Source organism: Strongylocentrotus purpuratus, unplaced genomic scaffold, assembly GCF_000002235.5.
Source record: "Strongylocentrotus purpuratus isolate Spur 01 unplaced genomic scaffold, Spur_5.0 spur5_scaffold_21, whole genome shotgun sequence".
Taxonomy (NCBI): domain Eukaryota; kingdom Metazoa; phylum Echinodermata; class Echinoidea; order Camarodonta; family Strongylocentrotidae; genus Strongylocentrotus; species Strongylocentrotus purpuratus.
The window spans coordinates 37107405-37123570 of record NW_022145607.1 but is presented as its reverse complement, the minus strand read 5'-3'; the positions used below and the strand labels follow the sequence as shown (position 1 = coordinate 37123570).

The 16166-nt window shown below is 36.7% G+C and overlaps 1 protein-coding gene across 1 annotated transcript in view; it reads left to right on the top strand.

Moving 5' to 3' along the window:
• The window catches only part of LOC100890978 (trophoblast glycoprotein), a 38503-nt gene extending 23237 nt beyond the window's left edge, over window positions 1-15266 (top strand). The window contains exon 3 of the mRNA XM_030994723.1: window positions 13197-15266. The gene's annotated coding sequence lies outside the window, so the exon portion shown is untranslated. The remainder of the gene's footprint in view (window positions 1-13196) is intronic.
• The last annotated feature ends 900 nt before the right edge of the window (window positions 15267-16166 follow it).

Below are 16166 nucleotides of genomic sequence, written 5' to 3'. Positions count from 1 at the left end.
GTGCATCACTCGAGAAGAACAAAAAAGTATTTTCCTGGGCTTACACTTCAATACACTTCTTCACCAACATTCATTTTATTGCTAGCTCTTTAACTAACTTTAGTGGCACCCCTCTTTAAGCCCGGTCTAATTTATCGCTGGAGCATTTTGATAAAGGAGTCAAAACATTTACTTGTCTTGATAAAAGGGGGAGAACTTTCACTTCTTTGTAATACATTTCGATTTCAATTTGCTAAATAGATATCCAAAATGTAACATAATATAATTTGCAGGAAATATGACATTTTGCAAATAGGGCCTGCTGTATACTCTTTGCTATCACCATGTTTCTGATTTTCGAGTTTATATTTGTCATATCGAAGTCTATTACTTCTGAAGCTTTCAGCAGACGTTACGATGCGATTCTACATACTCCGTACATGAGGGGGGTAAGAACCGGCTTCGAAATCAAATCTAGGACCGAGCAATTGAAACACTTCAATCTATTCCATGTTTATTAACTCAACCTTCTTAAATGCACGCTCCAATTTACAAAGAGATGAATCTAGCCAAAGAATGTAGATTGAACGTTGCATGTTGGGCGTCCCTGGACCTGTGTGTGTGCTCAACTATATATACATTCGTGGTTGCGTTTACCCATCAGCACGTTTGTCATGACAACGTGTTGCAAATGTCATTGGGCCGCCCGGGGAATGGTGCGTACATTAATGGGGCACGTTGAACGGGGAGGGGGAAGGAATATTTGAGGAATGTATGTTTGTATGTTGTCAATGTGTAAAATCATCAATGTCTGGTCTAGAAGTTCAACCGGTTGCTGTGAACTAGCATTGTTTTAAATGTGGATTTAAGTTATCATGATGCAATCAAGATCTAATTAGTTGATTAGCAACAGGCTTTTAACCAATTTTACAGAACACTTACCTATTTTGGTTACATGTACAATGTACATGGTACTGTTTACACCAGATTGAAAATATGTTTTGTTAATAAATTTTATTTTTGGTATGAGTACATTCATATATCATGCTTATTGTAGTATGGAAGAATATATAGGAAATTCACCCACTGAATTGGGTACATCCCATACATGTACTTGTGAATTTTATCACTCATGAACATGCAAAATTTACAATAAAACTGGAAACTGTCACATGCACAAAACTTTCTCAATTACTGTGAAGTGCTCATCCCTCTAATTGAAGTACAAAACATGCTGTTAAAACAACTGTCTGCCGCTATGAATGATGTTTGAAAGCTTCTTGCTTTTGCAGTAGCTGTTAAAAAATATTTGTCAGTAAGTTCTAAAGTTTGAACTAATGTATAAGGGAATTGATATCTGAAAGGAAAACTGATTTCAATAATAAGTTGGAGATGGCTGAATTGATGTGCCTTTCTTTTAAATTCATAAAATATTATTCTGGATGAGTGAATGGATATCAAGTCTTATAAATGACACAGGTTATGGTTCAATTACGTAGTATGGGAGAAGAAATATCTTTGTTACACATTCTAACCATTTTCTTAATGTATCCAAATTAATGCGTTGTATTGCCTGTCTTTGTGAATTGCATCAGATTGCACTTCACAAAAACTTATGCAATACTATGCATTAAAATTGGTTACATACGCACATTGCCCGTTTAAACTTCTATCAGAGCTGATTCCGCTGCAGACAATATGAAGACTAAAAGCAGTCTAAATTCCTGCACATCTCTCTATAAAATGCCTGTCTCCTTCTACGAATATATGTGATGAAGCTGTCTGCATCTCTCTCTCTCTCTCTCTCTCTCTCTCTCACTCACTCTCTCTATCTCTCTCTCTCTCTATCTCTCTCTCTATCTCTCTCTCTCTCTCACTCTCTCAATCTCTCTCTCAATCTCTCTCTCTCTCTTCCTCTCTCTCTCTCTCTCTTTCTCTCTCTCTATCTCTCTCTCTCTCTCTCTCTCTGTGACATTGGATATTGCTTAGGCCCCCATCTCATAAATAAGACATTACGTTCCCTTTCATGTCAAGGGGCCTCCTATGAGGAATAATCATGGAAAATGTGAGATTCAGTCGCTGCACATGCATAGCCATTTGGAAGTTCAAGAAATAGATTGATTTTATTCATATGTTTGAAAATATGATTAATATCTGGCAAAATTTGAGAAAATAGGAAGAGAATGTGTGGCAAAGTTGCTTTGTATCCATTTGTTTTTGATTAAATTTGAAGAAATTAATCAGTTCTCATCTTAATGTGAAAATATGGGAAGTTATTTGAAGAAAATGCGATACAAAGTAATTGCAGATTTGTATTTCTCCTACTCTCATTAGGAATTCAAAGAAATTTATTGATTTTTACTGGAAGAAATATTTATGAGCAAAATAGGATGGTAATCACGGAAAATTTGGGATAGAATAATTTGCGGTGCTTGCATGGCTTCAATTTCACTTTTTTATGATCATAACAAAATGTTAATCTTGGCCTCTTTTCATGAGGATGATAGGTTAGTAGAGATGTTGGAAATTATATTTTTCTTCACATCTTTTCCAGAGATCATAAAGTTGGGAATGCAGGAACTACACGGAACACACGATTTGCACAAACACCTGACAACTAAATTATTCATATAAACCTTAACTAGTTTTGTCACATTTAAAGTATGTGAAAAATTGATCTGTCCCCATTTACTTTTCTTAAGAATGTGACATAGTAAAGCTTACATCCAAAGTATTCAACAAAGACCCTTATTCAATCAGTCCACCTTTCGTTCTTGAGTTACGAAAAATACAAAAACATCAAATTTCCATGGGGAATGAATAGTCTAGTTGTTAACTGTACACATTCAAGTCAATATTATCTATAATAACACTAGGTCTATTTATTAATTTGAAGGACAAAACAAAAAGAAGCAATATCTAATAGAATAGAGTATTAAAAAATCAGGTCACTGTCTTAAGAAACAAAAGAAATGAAAGTTGCATCTGTGACAACATGTTTACAAAATACCATTGATTGTGAAAGTCAATTTATCATGCAATATAAACTGCCATTGATTTATCATTGGCAGATATGGATGACTGCACTCATTTATGCAATATTGAAAACAGCCAATCAATATGTGATGATGTCACAATGGTTTGGAAGCGTTTGCCTGAAGTATAAAACAATCAGGTCATTGTTCTAAGAAACAATAGAAATGAAAGTTGCACCTGTGACAACATGTTTACAAAATACCATTGATTGTGAAAGTCAATTTATCATGCAATATAAACTGTCATTGATTCGTCATTTCGTCAATTGCAGAACATGGATGACTGCACTCATTTATGCAATATTGAAAACAGCCAATCAATACTTGATGATGTCACAATGGTTTGGAAGCGTTTGTCTAGAGAGGCGTGTAATGTATTAGCACCTCAATATTTCAATCAATTCATTCTGGTATTGCAATGCTTGTAGTACTGGTGTTAATGTTTTTATGTGGAATATTCCTGATTAGCGATACTCTGATGTTACAATGACAATGTTTCACTCATAAATGGATGGGTACCAGTAGTTGGGTACATGTAATTGGGGTTTTGTTCTGTTAAGAGTACATATTTTATTTTTCACATACATTATTTATTGAACATAAGCATGACAAAACAAAATCAAGACTAGTCTACTGCCTGAATACTCATAGCAGTACAAGACAGAAATTAACAAAGATATATATTTACAGAAACAGAAGAAACATACATACTGTACAGTACAGTACATAAAGACAAGAGTCACAATACCAAAGTTTAGGATAGAATACCTATTTTCCGGACCAGCTATCAATTTTGTTTGCCACCCTCTCAGCCAAACTGTAGTAATAAACTGATGGACAGCCAATCTGCCTTCTTATATTTTTTTAATGTTTGAGAGCTGTACAACATAAAACTGAGAAATGCCACTTTGACATGGTTGTACTAAGTAAGTGAATTGCTCATTAATGTTGCATTAAATCTAAAAGACATAACTGGAAGTTTGAAGAAGAATGCCAATGTGTAGTGAGGTTTGTGAAGGAAAACTCCATTGTCGATGTCAATAAGAATTCTGTTGTATAGAACAGTCCAACATTAATCAATATCATAACCTTGAGGAGTGAACAAACAAATTCCATACTATATATTCACCATACATATGGCATTATGGCTTCCCAACCTTTTTTAGACTTATTTATCAACATGCTTGATAAGTAAGAAAATTCATAAATGTATCAATGAAAGAACCTTAAAGAGAAGGTTGAGTTCTGGGAAGAGGTGAAAAATAATTTGTGAGCGTTATCATTCTTATTATGCAAGTGTGGAAGAACATCAGATAAGACATGTTCCCTGAAAAGCATGGCTCTTCAAATGCCTTTATATTCTAAATATGTCATGTAACTCGTAAAACTCGGGGTAGGTTTTTTACGCCACGTGTTCGTGTAGTCCCATATACATCTTTCTGTGTACAGTGTTTGTAACTTTACTAAGACTTGGCCAAATTTCTTATCATTTTGATGATTCCAGAACCTTGCAATACACACAAATTCTTATATGCTAGATGATCAACCTTTTCTGGTCGATTTCACACCGTTTCTTTCACAATGCAATCGCATGACCAGAACTCAACTTCATCTTTAAGTGAACACATTTCCTATAGTGTGGATTTCAAACTTACTTTAAAGAAAGTAGAAAATCAACACAATCAGAAAAGTTCAAATTAATTTTGTTTTTGAAAAAGAAGAAAAATAGTCACATATTAGCAGATTTTTGTTGTTGAAAAGTTATTAGATTACACTCGGTTTCCAAATACGCTGTCATATGAATGAAATAAACAATCTTTATGTTCATTTGAGCATCTCTAAAGAAATAAAAACATCTTTTATGTCATGTTACCTGTGTAATACTAATAAGTCTAATGCTCGATAGCCCAATTAACCTACATTATAGTACTCACTACCGGATCTGAATCCATTTTGCAAAATTGGAATTTCCATAAAAGCTCCATTATTATTGTGCTGATATTGCTCGGGTGAACAGCATTGTATCAAAATAACATCTTACCGGTATTCAGACTTGGTTGGCAACATCCCTCTTGTTGCCATAGCAACGTCTCCTTAGATAACCCTTGGGATGGCGGACTTGAATTACATGTTGTGCTATAAGTCTATTCAGTCTTCAACCTTTCAAGAGCTAGTGTTTTTCATCTTAAATATGAAAACATATTTTGATGCTGTTGTGTGAGGAGAGTGAGAGATGGAGCTTGAATACAGATAAGTCTTTTTCAATGTAGTGTGCCTTATTTTTGATGAATAAGATCTCTTAGAAGATCGGTGCCTCTGTTATGACATCCTGTTTAAATATGAGACCAAATAGGCCGAATTTCTTGGTTTGAATTCATATTGCAGATATTAAAGGCTTGTTTAGTAAAACCATCAGCATTTTTTTAAACGTGTAAATAAATGGCAGCTTTTTGCAAAAAACATCAGGCACGTATTCATTGAGCTTTGTGTTATGAATACAGAAAATGTGAATCGTGTGTAGTGTGTATGTATCATAAAAAACGCCATTGTGTATCACTTCATATCTTAAAGATGAAGTTGAGTTCTGGTCATGCGATTGCATTGTGAAAGAAACGGTGTGGAATCGACCAGAAAAGGTTGATCATCTAGCATATAAGAATTTGTGTGTATTGCAAGGTTCTGGAATCATCAAAAGGATAAGAAATTGGCCAAGTCTTGGTAAAGTTACAAACACTGTACACAGAAAGATGTATATGGGACTACACGAACACGTGGCGTAAAAAACCTACCCCCAAGTTTTACGATTTACATGACATATTCAGAATATGAAGGCATTTGAAGAGCCATGCTTTTCAGGGAACATGTCTTATCTGATGTTCTTCCACACTTGCATAATAAGAATGATAACGCTCACAAATTATTTTCACCTCCTCCCAGAACTCAACCTTCTCTTTAACAAGGCTTCAGATGTAGGAGCAGTTATTTTAAAGCCATTATAGGTAAAAAAAAACTAGGTTTATTGCCATGACATATTGAAATTGACTTAATTTGGAGAGGATGTACTCGTAATAGAGTTGTGAGATGGAATATATTTGTAAAGCACTTAGAGACTTTGTAAATGTATAAAGTGTTATGTAATCCCAGAATATTGTTATACATGTAATTATTATCTGCCTTCAATTTCCCTCGCCACAAATGAATAGGCAACCAGTAACTCATAGCAACATTTTTTTAATGGCAATAAACATACATGTACTTTTGAAGGCTACAAGTATAATGAGACTGTGCCTGTTAATGAAGATAAAGATTTTGATAGGGATTATCTCAACTTTTGAATATAATTATGATGAGGATTGATTAAACTCTTTAACTTAATCTTACACTGTACATGTATGTATGGATCATGTTGTTTCTGGTGAGCCAAAGGGTTCTTAGACAATGTCAATATTACTGTAACAGTAGAGACTTCTATGAATTGTTAATAATTGTCTTCTTTTTGGGGGGGAGGGGGGGGGGTCTGAATTGGATTCATTTATTATTATTATGGGCAATCCGACTTCAGAGGTTTTCGCAACCTTCATGGAAAGCCCCGCATATAACCTTTGTAAATATAGTTAAAATTTACTGTTACTCTGTATACTTTTATATTGCGAAATAAATTTAATTGAATTGAATTGAAAGTTATGTAGATCTGGGGGATTTTCAAAAATATGTTTATATATATATATATTTAATTTTAATTTGTTCACACAAAAGTTTGGGATTTTACAGTAGAGAAAACAAGTTTATGTCCTTCTAGCATCTAGCATCCAGCAAAGATTAAATCATCTCGCTTCTCTGCTGCTGCGAAGGCTTTATTAGTGCACTATCCTCCTCAGACTTTGCCGTACGAGGTCAGAGATAGTTGTTTATTGATCCGTCACATTCACCTACCGAGATGCAAATAATCTTATTCTTGCCTTGACAGAATTGATGCGGCGGACAAACCGCTTCTTGTCCCAACCTAGATCTATACTAAGTAGCTTGAAAGTGACCTGAATTGAAAGGACTCACTGAGGTGTAAATGGAATACATGTATCTAACCCTCTGTTCACACTATCAGAATTCATTGTATTACTATACAAGAATTGTTGAGCTATAAAATAACGCTTCTTTTCTAGCCTGAACACTAAAGAACTAAATGTACATGTATATACATTTTGTCAGGATGGTGCGGAATAATTAAGAAAGGACAGGATTTGGTAAGCTGGCATGATATCATAATAATAATATTGAAATTGATAAAGACCCTGACAAATATACTGTACAGGGTCATTCACACACACAAATTATGATAAAAGAGAGAGGTGAATTATACATTTTTAATTTATAATTAAAGATAAACTTGAGTTCTGGTAATGCGATTGCATTGTGAAAGAAAAGATGTGGAATGGATCAGAAAAGTTGATCATACAAGTAATGGTGTGTAATGCAAGGTTCTGGAGTCATCAAAATCATCATAAATTTGGCATAGTCGTGGTAAAATAACAATCGCTTACACAGAAGGATGTATATGGGACAACACACATGGTGTCGGGGCTAGTACTACCCTGATTTCCTTATCTTTCTATGCTCATTTCTCAGCCAGTATACATTTTCTTCCAAAATTGTTTGGCACATGACATTTATTTGTAATCTTGAACATTCAGTGTAAGTTTCGTTAGATTCTGTGGGAAGTCATTTTCTTTTTTTACCAGAACTCAAGTTTATCTTTAAAGCTTTAAAGAAACAGTTGGTGATAATAGTAAATAAAGACTGATTGCCATTTATATAACGCTGAACTCAACAACAACATGTTGTATAGAGAAATGCATTTTTGAACACCATTTCAAACAAAAACTTGGTAATAAAATCAGGGGCCCCGTTCTAGTCTGTACGTTGCATTGTAAAAAAAAGCAGTGTAACTGGGCAGGGCATATCTTGAGTGAGCACTGATGATCGACCGGCTATCATGTCAATCAACCTCTCCGTAAATACAGGTACATGTGTACTTCCTTTTTACGTTTCTTCATACGATGTTATCTAGTCTTTACACCTCTTTCGGACCAAGGATTATTCATACAACATTTCTTTACACAAGTTTTCCTGCTGTCTGAACTGGCCATAATACTTTGTTGACGCTTCAATGGAATGAATACCAAGTAGCGTAGAATATATGGATAGTTGTCAGAAGACAAGGTTAAGGCTGCTGAAACAGACGGTCATCGGTATCGTTTAATTAAGCATGCTGGTTGTTCCACCTTCACAGGTTGTGTTAGCAAATACATGTATGAAGGACCTTGCCACCTCATCCTATTTGTCTTTCCCTGTATCTGTTGTATTGCCATAATCTCCACTATCTCTTTCTCTTAAAAATAGAATTATTTTTGCACTGTTCTTCTCATTTCCTCTCTCCATCTTGTCGTTTAAACTTATCTTCAGACCAATTGAGGCTCATTCAGTTATGACGCAGCAAAAACCGCTGCGTTAAACATAATGTTGACCTCAGGTGTCATACGCTTCACAGTTCCGTATCTTACAACACAGAGCTTGATGAATTTGCACAAGTCCTTTGTTGCGTGCAGTCACCATTTATTTGACCTTGACCTACCTTGACCTACCTTGACCTACCTTGACCTAAGCCTTCCGCACCATCTGGGAGATGTGTGATGGCTTCTGCTTCATGACATCAAGCCAGATCTTCCTATCTTGTGACGTTCTGGTCGCTTCTGTGAGGCATCCCAGACATCTATTAGCACAATCAGCCTTTACACAATCAAGCCATTTCTTGGCTGGTCTGCCCTGGGGTCTATCACCATGAATATTTGAAGTTAGGAGTATCTTTGGGTATCGTGATGGTCTCATCCTGTTGATGTGGCCAAAGAATCGCAGTCGCAGTGTTTTGGGGTGTCAGATTTGTAAGCATTAGATTATACAGAAGGCATTTTATATTTTTATACTTTTTGTTTTGTTTGACAATTACAATAATTATAATTTGCATTACTTAACTGAACGTGTCTCAAAGATACAGAGCAAGCAATGATCCCTGATCAAATGAATTTATGTGAGGCACATCAACATGTTTGGTCATACCGTCATAGACCCCGTTCTCAATCACTTCGTTGGAGCGCTCTAACTAAGACCCGTTCCTCAGGAGCGGTTCTTAGGTGAGTGAGAACGGTCAAAGTGGTCCAGGAAGTGGACTTCTGGACCACTCCAGAAGACCACCTTCCGAGGTGGTCTTGAGGAGTGGGTCTTATTAAGAGTGGTTTGGAGCGCTCTAACGTGCAATGTGAACGGAAAGCGTACTTTGAACGGAAGTGAGCTAGTGACCTTCGGTGCGAAACATGTAGTACGGTACATACGGTTTGTATTCCACGCGAAAAATTGATCTGCTGACCTGAGCTGCCATAGCAACAAGACCACTTTGACTCGTGGAGCGGTTTGAGCCATTAAAAACTGCTCGGAGTGTGTACGCTCGCAAACCGTTCCTCAAGACCCGTTCCTCTGGAGCGGTCTAACTAAGACCACTTTCAAAGTGAGTGAGAACGGGGTCTAAGTCAAGATAATCAACTCAAATGCATAACAAAAAGACCCATCATTCACTGTATATTCGAGTAAGGTAGTATTTGATTCGGGAGAAAACTGCCAGTCGATGCAATGGATTATCATAGTCATTGATTGTCCCTATTCAAATGACACTTTCATCCTCTTTATAGCAAAATACTAGGTTTTTAACAATTGCTGATTCCTTTAAACATGTCATTTGCATAATCTTATGACATAGTTTTCAACTCCATATGAAGTAACGGTGATACTTCTTATGTTTGAGAGATATTTCAATTTCCCATTTCTTATCCCGTCCTTTTGTCATGCCAGAGTTTGACCTGTCGATTCCCATGTTCCTCTCTGATTAATGTTATGACGCAAGAGCGTTAAAATTTCATGTAGCTCTAGGCGTCCCCATTGGAGTGTATCTTCTTCTCAGCTTCTCCATCGCATCAAAAGGCCTGTCTTCATCAGCTCGAGATTGCAAAATAGCCCGCTATTTCTGGTTTGGGAAATAATCCCAAAGTTACAAATCACGTCATCATCATCATCAGCTCGAGACTTGACCTATCAACTTAAAACTGGAGCTCGAGGAATTAGCTTGAGATGTTTTGCTCAGCGTTCGCACATAGTGCGAGTCTTTGGGCTGGTGAAAACTAGCCCAAGATATCTTGGGATGATTGTCTCAACCAAATATCCTGCTAATTGCAACTTCGGGCTGATAAGGACGCAAATTAACTGGATAAATTGCGATCGAGATAGTTCAAATATTGGGATGTTTGGCAATCTCGAGCTGATGAAAACAGGCCTCATGCATCGCATCAAAAATTGAGCACAACGTATCCTCTTTCCTTCGCCACACCAACAAGAGACGAAGGAAAGAAGGGCAGATCTCCTCACCTACCAAGCATTTTGTCTCCTTTTATTTCACAGTCCCATGAGGGACGGCTTCATTCATTTATAGCCCTCTTTGTTAAAAAATGCATGAATTGTCTCATCAAAAATAGAAACCCAATTATTTTTATAGCCCCACCGACATCGCGGTTCTTGGCGGAGCGCAATCATGCACTCCTTCGTGAAGACATCGTGCAGTTGCTTTTTGCTTGGATGGCAGCCTGAAACGAATTTCGTGCTACTTTGTTGTTTGGGAAATAGTCTAGGCTCTTCTTTAAAGTGACTCACTAACATTGTTGGAGGTTTATGAAAAAACTGAGTAATTTGTGTATGAAATGTTACTTATCATATTAATTCTACTGTACGAACCCTCTAAAATGCAAAATATCCTTTATAAATTTTTAAACCACAAAGATATTCATGGTTTTCTTTGAAGGAGTCACTGATCACACTCTCTAACAGTGATTAACAGTAAATTCTCCAAACCATTTTTGAATTTTCCCAACCGTTTTTCCATGAAAATATGACATAAAATTGGCTTTAATTTTTTTTGTTTACACTTTGAGGTCTGGAATGGTATATAGAGCAAATTAATTGCTTTGTGACGATTTACATTCACCTAAAAAGTGTAATTATTAATAATATAGTTGGGAGAATTAAGGAATCGATCAGATCAGCTTTCCCAATTGTTATCGTTAATGATGGTCCGTTTTCATTCAAACTTTCAGATTATCTTTAATTGCACATCTAGCATTGCAGTCACTACCTTTCCCTCATCTGAACAATGTTACAAAGTCCTTTAATGTTGGTCGATTGCATTTATGCAATTACGCATGTATAATATAAGAAGACAAGAGAAGTGTTTAGAAGTGTCAGATATTACTCCTGTAATTTGGCACCCCTTGGATTGATATGGCTCTGGGGAGGGGGAGGGGGGGGGGAGGGGGGGGCGGAGGATATTGAATGTGCTTCAACACTAGTGAATAAGTGGCACAGCTACATTTACTTCATGTATTTATCATTTGTGTGTGTCATTTTTGTACCTCTCAGCTATAGTTTGATCCAGTCCCCCTTTACCCTATTTCACTGTAGGAGTGTAAGGTGGGAATAATTTACTCCTACATCCACATAAACATGTAAAATAACAATACATCAGTAAACTAGTTTTGTAATTCAAGTAAAAAAGTAATGCCTGTTGTGCATGATACATGCTCAGTTTGTAGCTGTTCTTTCCAAGAGTGTGCATTTTTATTTTCAGCCATCTTTCCTCCGATACAGCCCCTGTCAACATGATGCATGGCCCAGGTACTGAATTTGGACAAGACCCTTATAGAAATGTCTCGCCATGAAAATAAGTGTATTGCTACGAGATTATCAAAAGTGTATCGCTTTTAGGATAGGGAGTTGACTTGCATTTTCCATCCATATATACATGTATGTAAACTGGGCTGTGTATACTATAATCCAAAATGAAGGGTCAATTGTTTGAAATTCCAACAGTGTACAGTGCACTGGTTGAGCGCAATGATCATGATTCAGTGCATTGGATAGCTGCTGAACATTTATTAGTAGTGCTGTTTCCTCCCCTATGGCGGGTAATTTCATTCCCTAATTTAATCAATTTGTACGGGAAACATGATCATTCTTCATCTAGATTGGTTCTGAGAAGCATTCCTAGACAGAGTTCCTTACTTAGGCCTCTCCTGAACAGCCATTTCCATTTTAGATTCTACTGCAGCCAATATTCAGTCCCTTTACTAGTGCTATTGAGACTGTGTTTCATGATGAATTTGTGGCTAAATCTCGTCCAATTGAATCTATTCTCATTAGTTTCTTCATTCAGATTTTGTTTTGTCTAGACGTATTCTCACCCTTCTCTCCTCTCTCTTACACGGCCTACTTTTCATCTTCGTTTTATTGCCTCTTTACCGTTCCTCTCTTGTGTTCTAATTTGCTTCTTTCCTTTTTTGCTATCTGTTTTATTGTACGTACATTTACATGTACATCATTCTGTTCTCCCCATTTGCTTTTCTCCTTTCCTTCCGTTATTATCTTGAAAAGATTCTCTCTTTCAAGAGATCCATTTCCAGCCGTTGATTGATTCACAATTATTTTTGTCTGCTGATGAATTTCCGGCTTTGATATGATCCTGTTTTTTTGTGTTTCTTGAAATGAAAGGGATTCCACTCATTTTAACAAAGTGAAAGTTTATTTGATTATGTGTAAGAACAGCTGTTTAATGCCATATAATTCATGTTGCCATAGCAACAAAGCAATTGCAGAGCTCTGTAAATTAATTATAGTGTTTTATCTTTCTCTTCTTTTTTTATTTTTATTGTATTACCCTTTCTTTTGAAGAGATTTAAAAAAAAAAAAAAAAAATTGTACTATAGTTATAAAATGCATCTCCCTACTTCGCATTTAACTTACATGTATGAAGAAAATTTCAAGTGTTTATCAATACATCTTTATCTGTCCTTTATTCAATAATGACATTTAAAAATATCCTATTACCTATGCTTAACTTGGTTTTTAAATACTCCCTGGGGGCTGAAGGAAACTGAAAGAAACTGAAGGAAACATTTCCTACTGACAATTTCTTTAATATTTATTGAGCACCTTTATTTTCAAATGCACATTGTTTGCTGGTGCTGGGATCATTATATTAATCAATTTCTTTTCTCTTTCTCCCTCTTTCTTTCTTCTTTGTTTTTTATCCAGATTATTGTCCCTTTGGCTAAATGGAAAGAGAGCAAGCCAGGAGCTCCTTCAGAGGTATATTGTAAGTATGGAGCCACCTGAAGGAGAATAACTTTGACACGATTGTTCGCTCAACGTGTACCTGAGAAACAAGGGACGCTACCAATGGATATTGCCTACAGTAGGTATGAACTACAAGCATAATGACTTGAGGAGACAGCGTGATATCTAGTGGCGGCCAAAGGGAGGATAGTCGTGGATCGGACGTGGGGAATATTGAATTCGAGAAAGGATGATATCATTATAGATTTTGTTGCACGTACCGAGAGGCACCCCAAATGTTATATTCCCCTTCATACACGGACCATATTATTGAACTTAATTCCTTAGGGTGTATGAAACGTACAGTACATACTAAGCAATCAATTCCACATTCTGTAAAACATTATTATTAGTGGCAGCAGTAATTGTAAACCTAGGTGTAACGGTGTGGTGTGTAATGTAATTTCAAGGTTATTTTTTTTATTTCGGAAGGACCAAAGGGCTATAGAATATTGATTAGATCATACAATATAAATGATATCTAAAGATACTTTCGTATACTATCCTCAGATAGTATAACCCATGGAAACATAGTTTGGCAATGATGACATTGTTACTGGAAATTCATATTTATTTGAAAACCAATGAAATTACATGTATCTAGTCCCCAATGTGTAACTTGAGCTAAATTTAGATGCGTGTGGAAGGAAACTGTTCAGCTCTTCAAGAAGTCCAGTTCTTGTCTCAAGAAGTTGAAAGTTGAAAGTTGAAAGTCATACAACCCTTGTGCCACCTGCTCTGTTGGCCAGTGCGTGCCATGAGCGTAAGAGCTTTGGATCAGCCCCTGGGCTTAAGGGGTTCAGCCAGCTTGACCCAATCTGTGCGTGGAGGCTCTTCTGTTGGATTCGTGCCATTGAAGGTGTCCATGAGATTTGAGCCATCGTAAATGGAGTCCTCAGAACGACTCGAAATTAAACCCTGAATTTTTCTTCGTAGTGACCTTTGGTGAATGCAAAGAGAGAGACGGCATATGTTATCCTTTTGGAGTTCACGCTGTAGCAAAGCATGAGTTAACACTCTTCTGGCTCCAGATGATATAGTGGTATGAACCTACGATTCTGAGTGGTCAACGATTGGGGTTTCTTGAACCGTCTCCCATCGTGTTTTCCATCATTGACGGCCATTGACCTATATGCTATTTGTAATTAATATGAAATATATATGTCAGTCAGTTCACATATTTGTGCTCAATGAATTATGAAAGTACATGTGCTGCACTTACTGTAGTTGCCTGCACAAGGTAAACCTGACGTGTCTGTTATGAATACTCATTTGTGATTGAAGCAATTGGTTATTTGATAATGCAGGCTTTATTTTTTCTTTAGATATCTGTACGAAGGAGAAGCCGTTGATGATAATGATAAAGCCATCATCAGCTGACTCTCCTAAAAGCCAGAAAGGCATATGATTTGAGTGAATGCCCTTTTTGCGGTCAGTAGATCAAGAAGGGTTTTTCTGGGTATGTGATTTAGAGTCATGAAAAATAACCTCAAAAATTAATTACCTCATGCTGACGTCCATACATACTTGTTTTTACTGTACCGGTATTTAACCATCAACTAATAATGTTTTCCCATTGTCAACATACATGTAGTAGACCTTCGTTTTAGAACATGGTGAGGTGTAAGACTGCAGCAACATTCGATGCTGACATGTATTTGACATGTGTATGTTCATTTTGTGGGGTACCGGTCCCTTTTCAACCATGTACCTATTACAATACGTCATCCTCATTGCTTTGCTGAAGTAGCTTGTATTTGAAATGTATCTGGCAAATTACATCTGTACATCACCTAGTTTTATGCTATCCAACTGTTATTTATAACCATATATGATATGATAAAGAGGTTGAAACACGATGTATTCAGTATTTACTTTGCTTTAAGAATTGTCCATCACTTAAGGCAGACATCAATGGAAGGCTAGTATTTTCGTAAAGAATAATACTGAACCACTGCATATATACGTGGATGTACAGTAAACAAGGAATCTTGGTTTTTGGTGATGTATCTCTGGGTACTTAAATTTGTAAACATCGAAAGAAGACCATGTAAGTTTGGGAGTAGTGGCATGGTCCATGCTGCTGTGTGATGAAAGTGAGGGACTTCGACGTGAATAGAGTTTTAGAGTGCAGGTTTATGAGCTTCATTACTGCTCAGAATGAATATAAATTTCCCTTAGTGGAGATGAAAGCTGATTGTTACAAACTTACAATAGGCCTGTCTTCATCATCTCGAGAGTGCCAAATAACCCGCTATTTCTGATTTAGGAAATAATCTTGAAGTTACAAATCGTGTCTTCATTAGCTCGAGATTAGAACTTGAAACTTGACCTTGAGAAATTAGCTCGAGATATTTTGCTCAGCGTTGGCGCATAGAGCGAGTCTTCGGTCTGGTGAAGACGCATAGGACAAATAGCTGGATATTTTGTAAACTATTCCAAGATATCTTGGGATGATAATCCCAACCAAATATCCCGCTAATTGCTACTTCGGTCTGATGAAGACACAAATTAACTGGATAGTTTGCGATCGGGATAGTTCAAATAGCTGGATGTTTGGCAATCTCGAGCTGATGAAGACATACCTAATGAGACACTCGGCCTCAGCGGTAGGTGCGATTACCAAAGACCACACTCGTCGGCCTGGTTTAAATCTCTTTGATGCGGGGACTGCATGGGGTGGAGGAAGTAGTGCAAGAATGAAAAGAGCTGTGCATGTCACAGGGGGTAGAAACATCAAAGGTCTGTTTGCGTCCGGTAGATTCAGTATTGGCTTAACCATCATCATTCTGCATTGGCCTAATCATCATTCTCCATAACAAATGCAGTTCTTTGGTACCCATGCTTCTCTGAAAATAGACAGATTTAAAAGCAATCTTTTTTTATTTG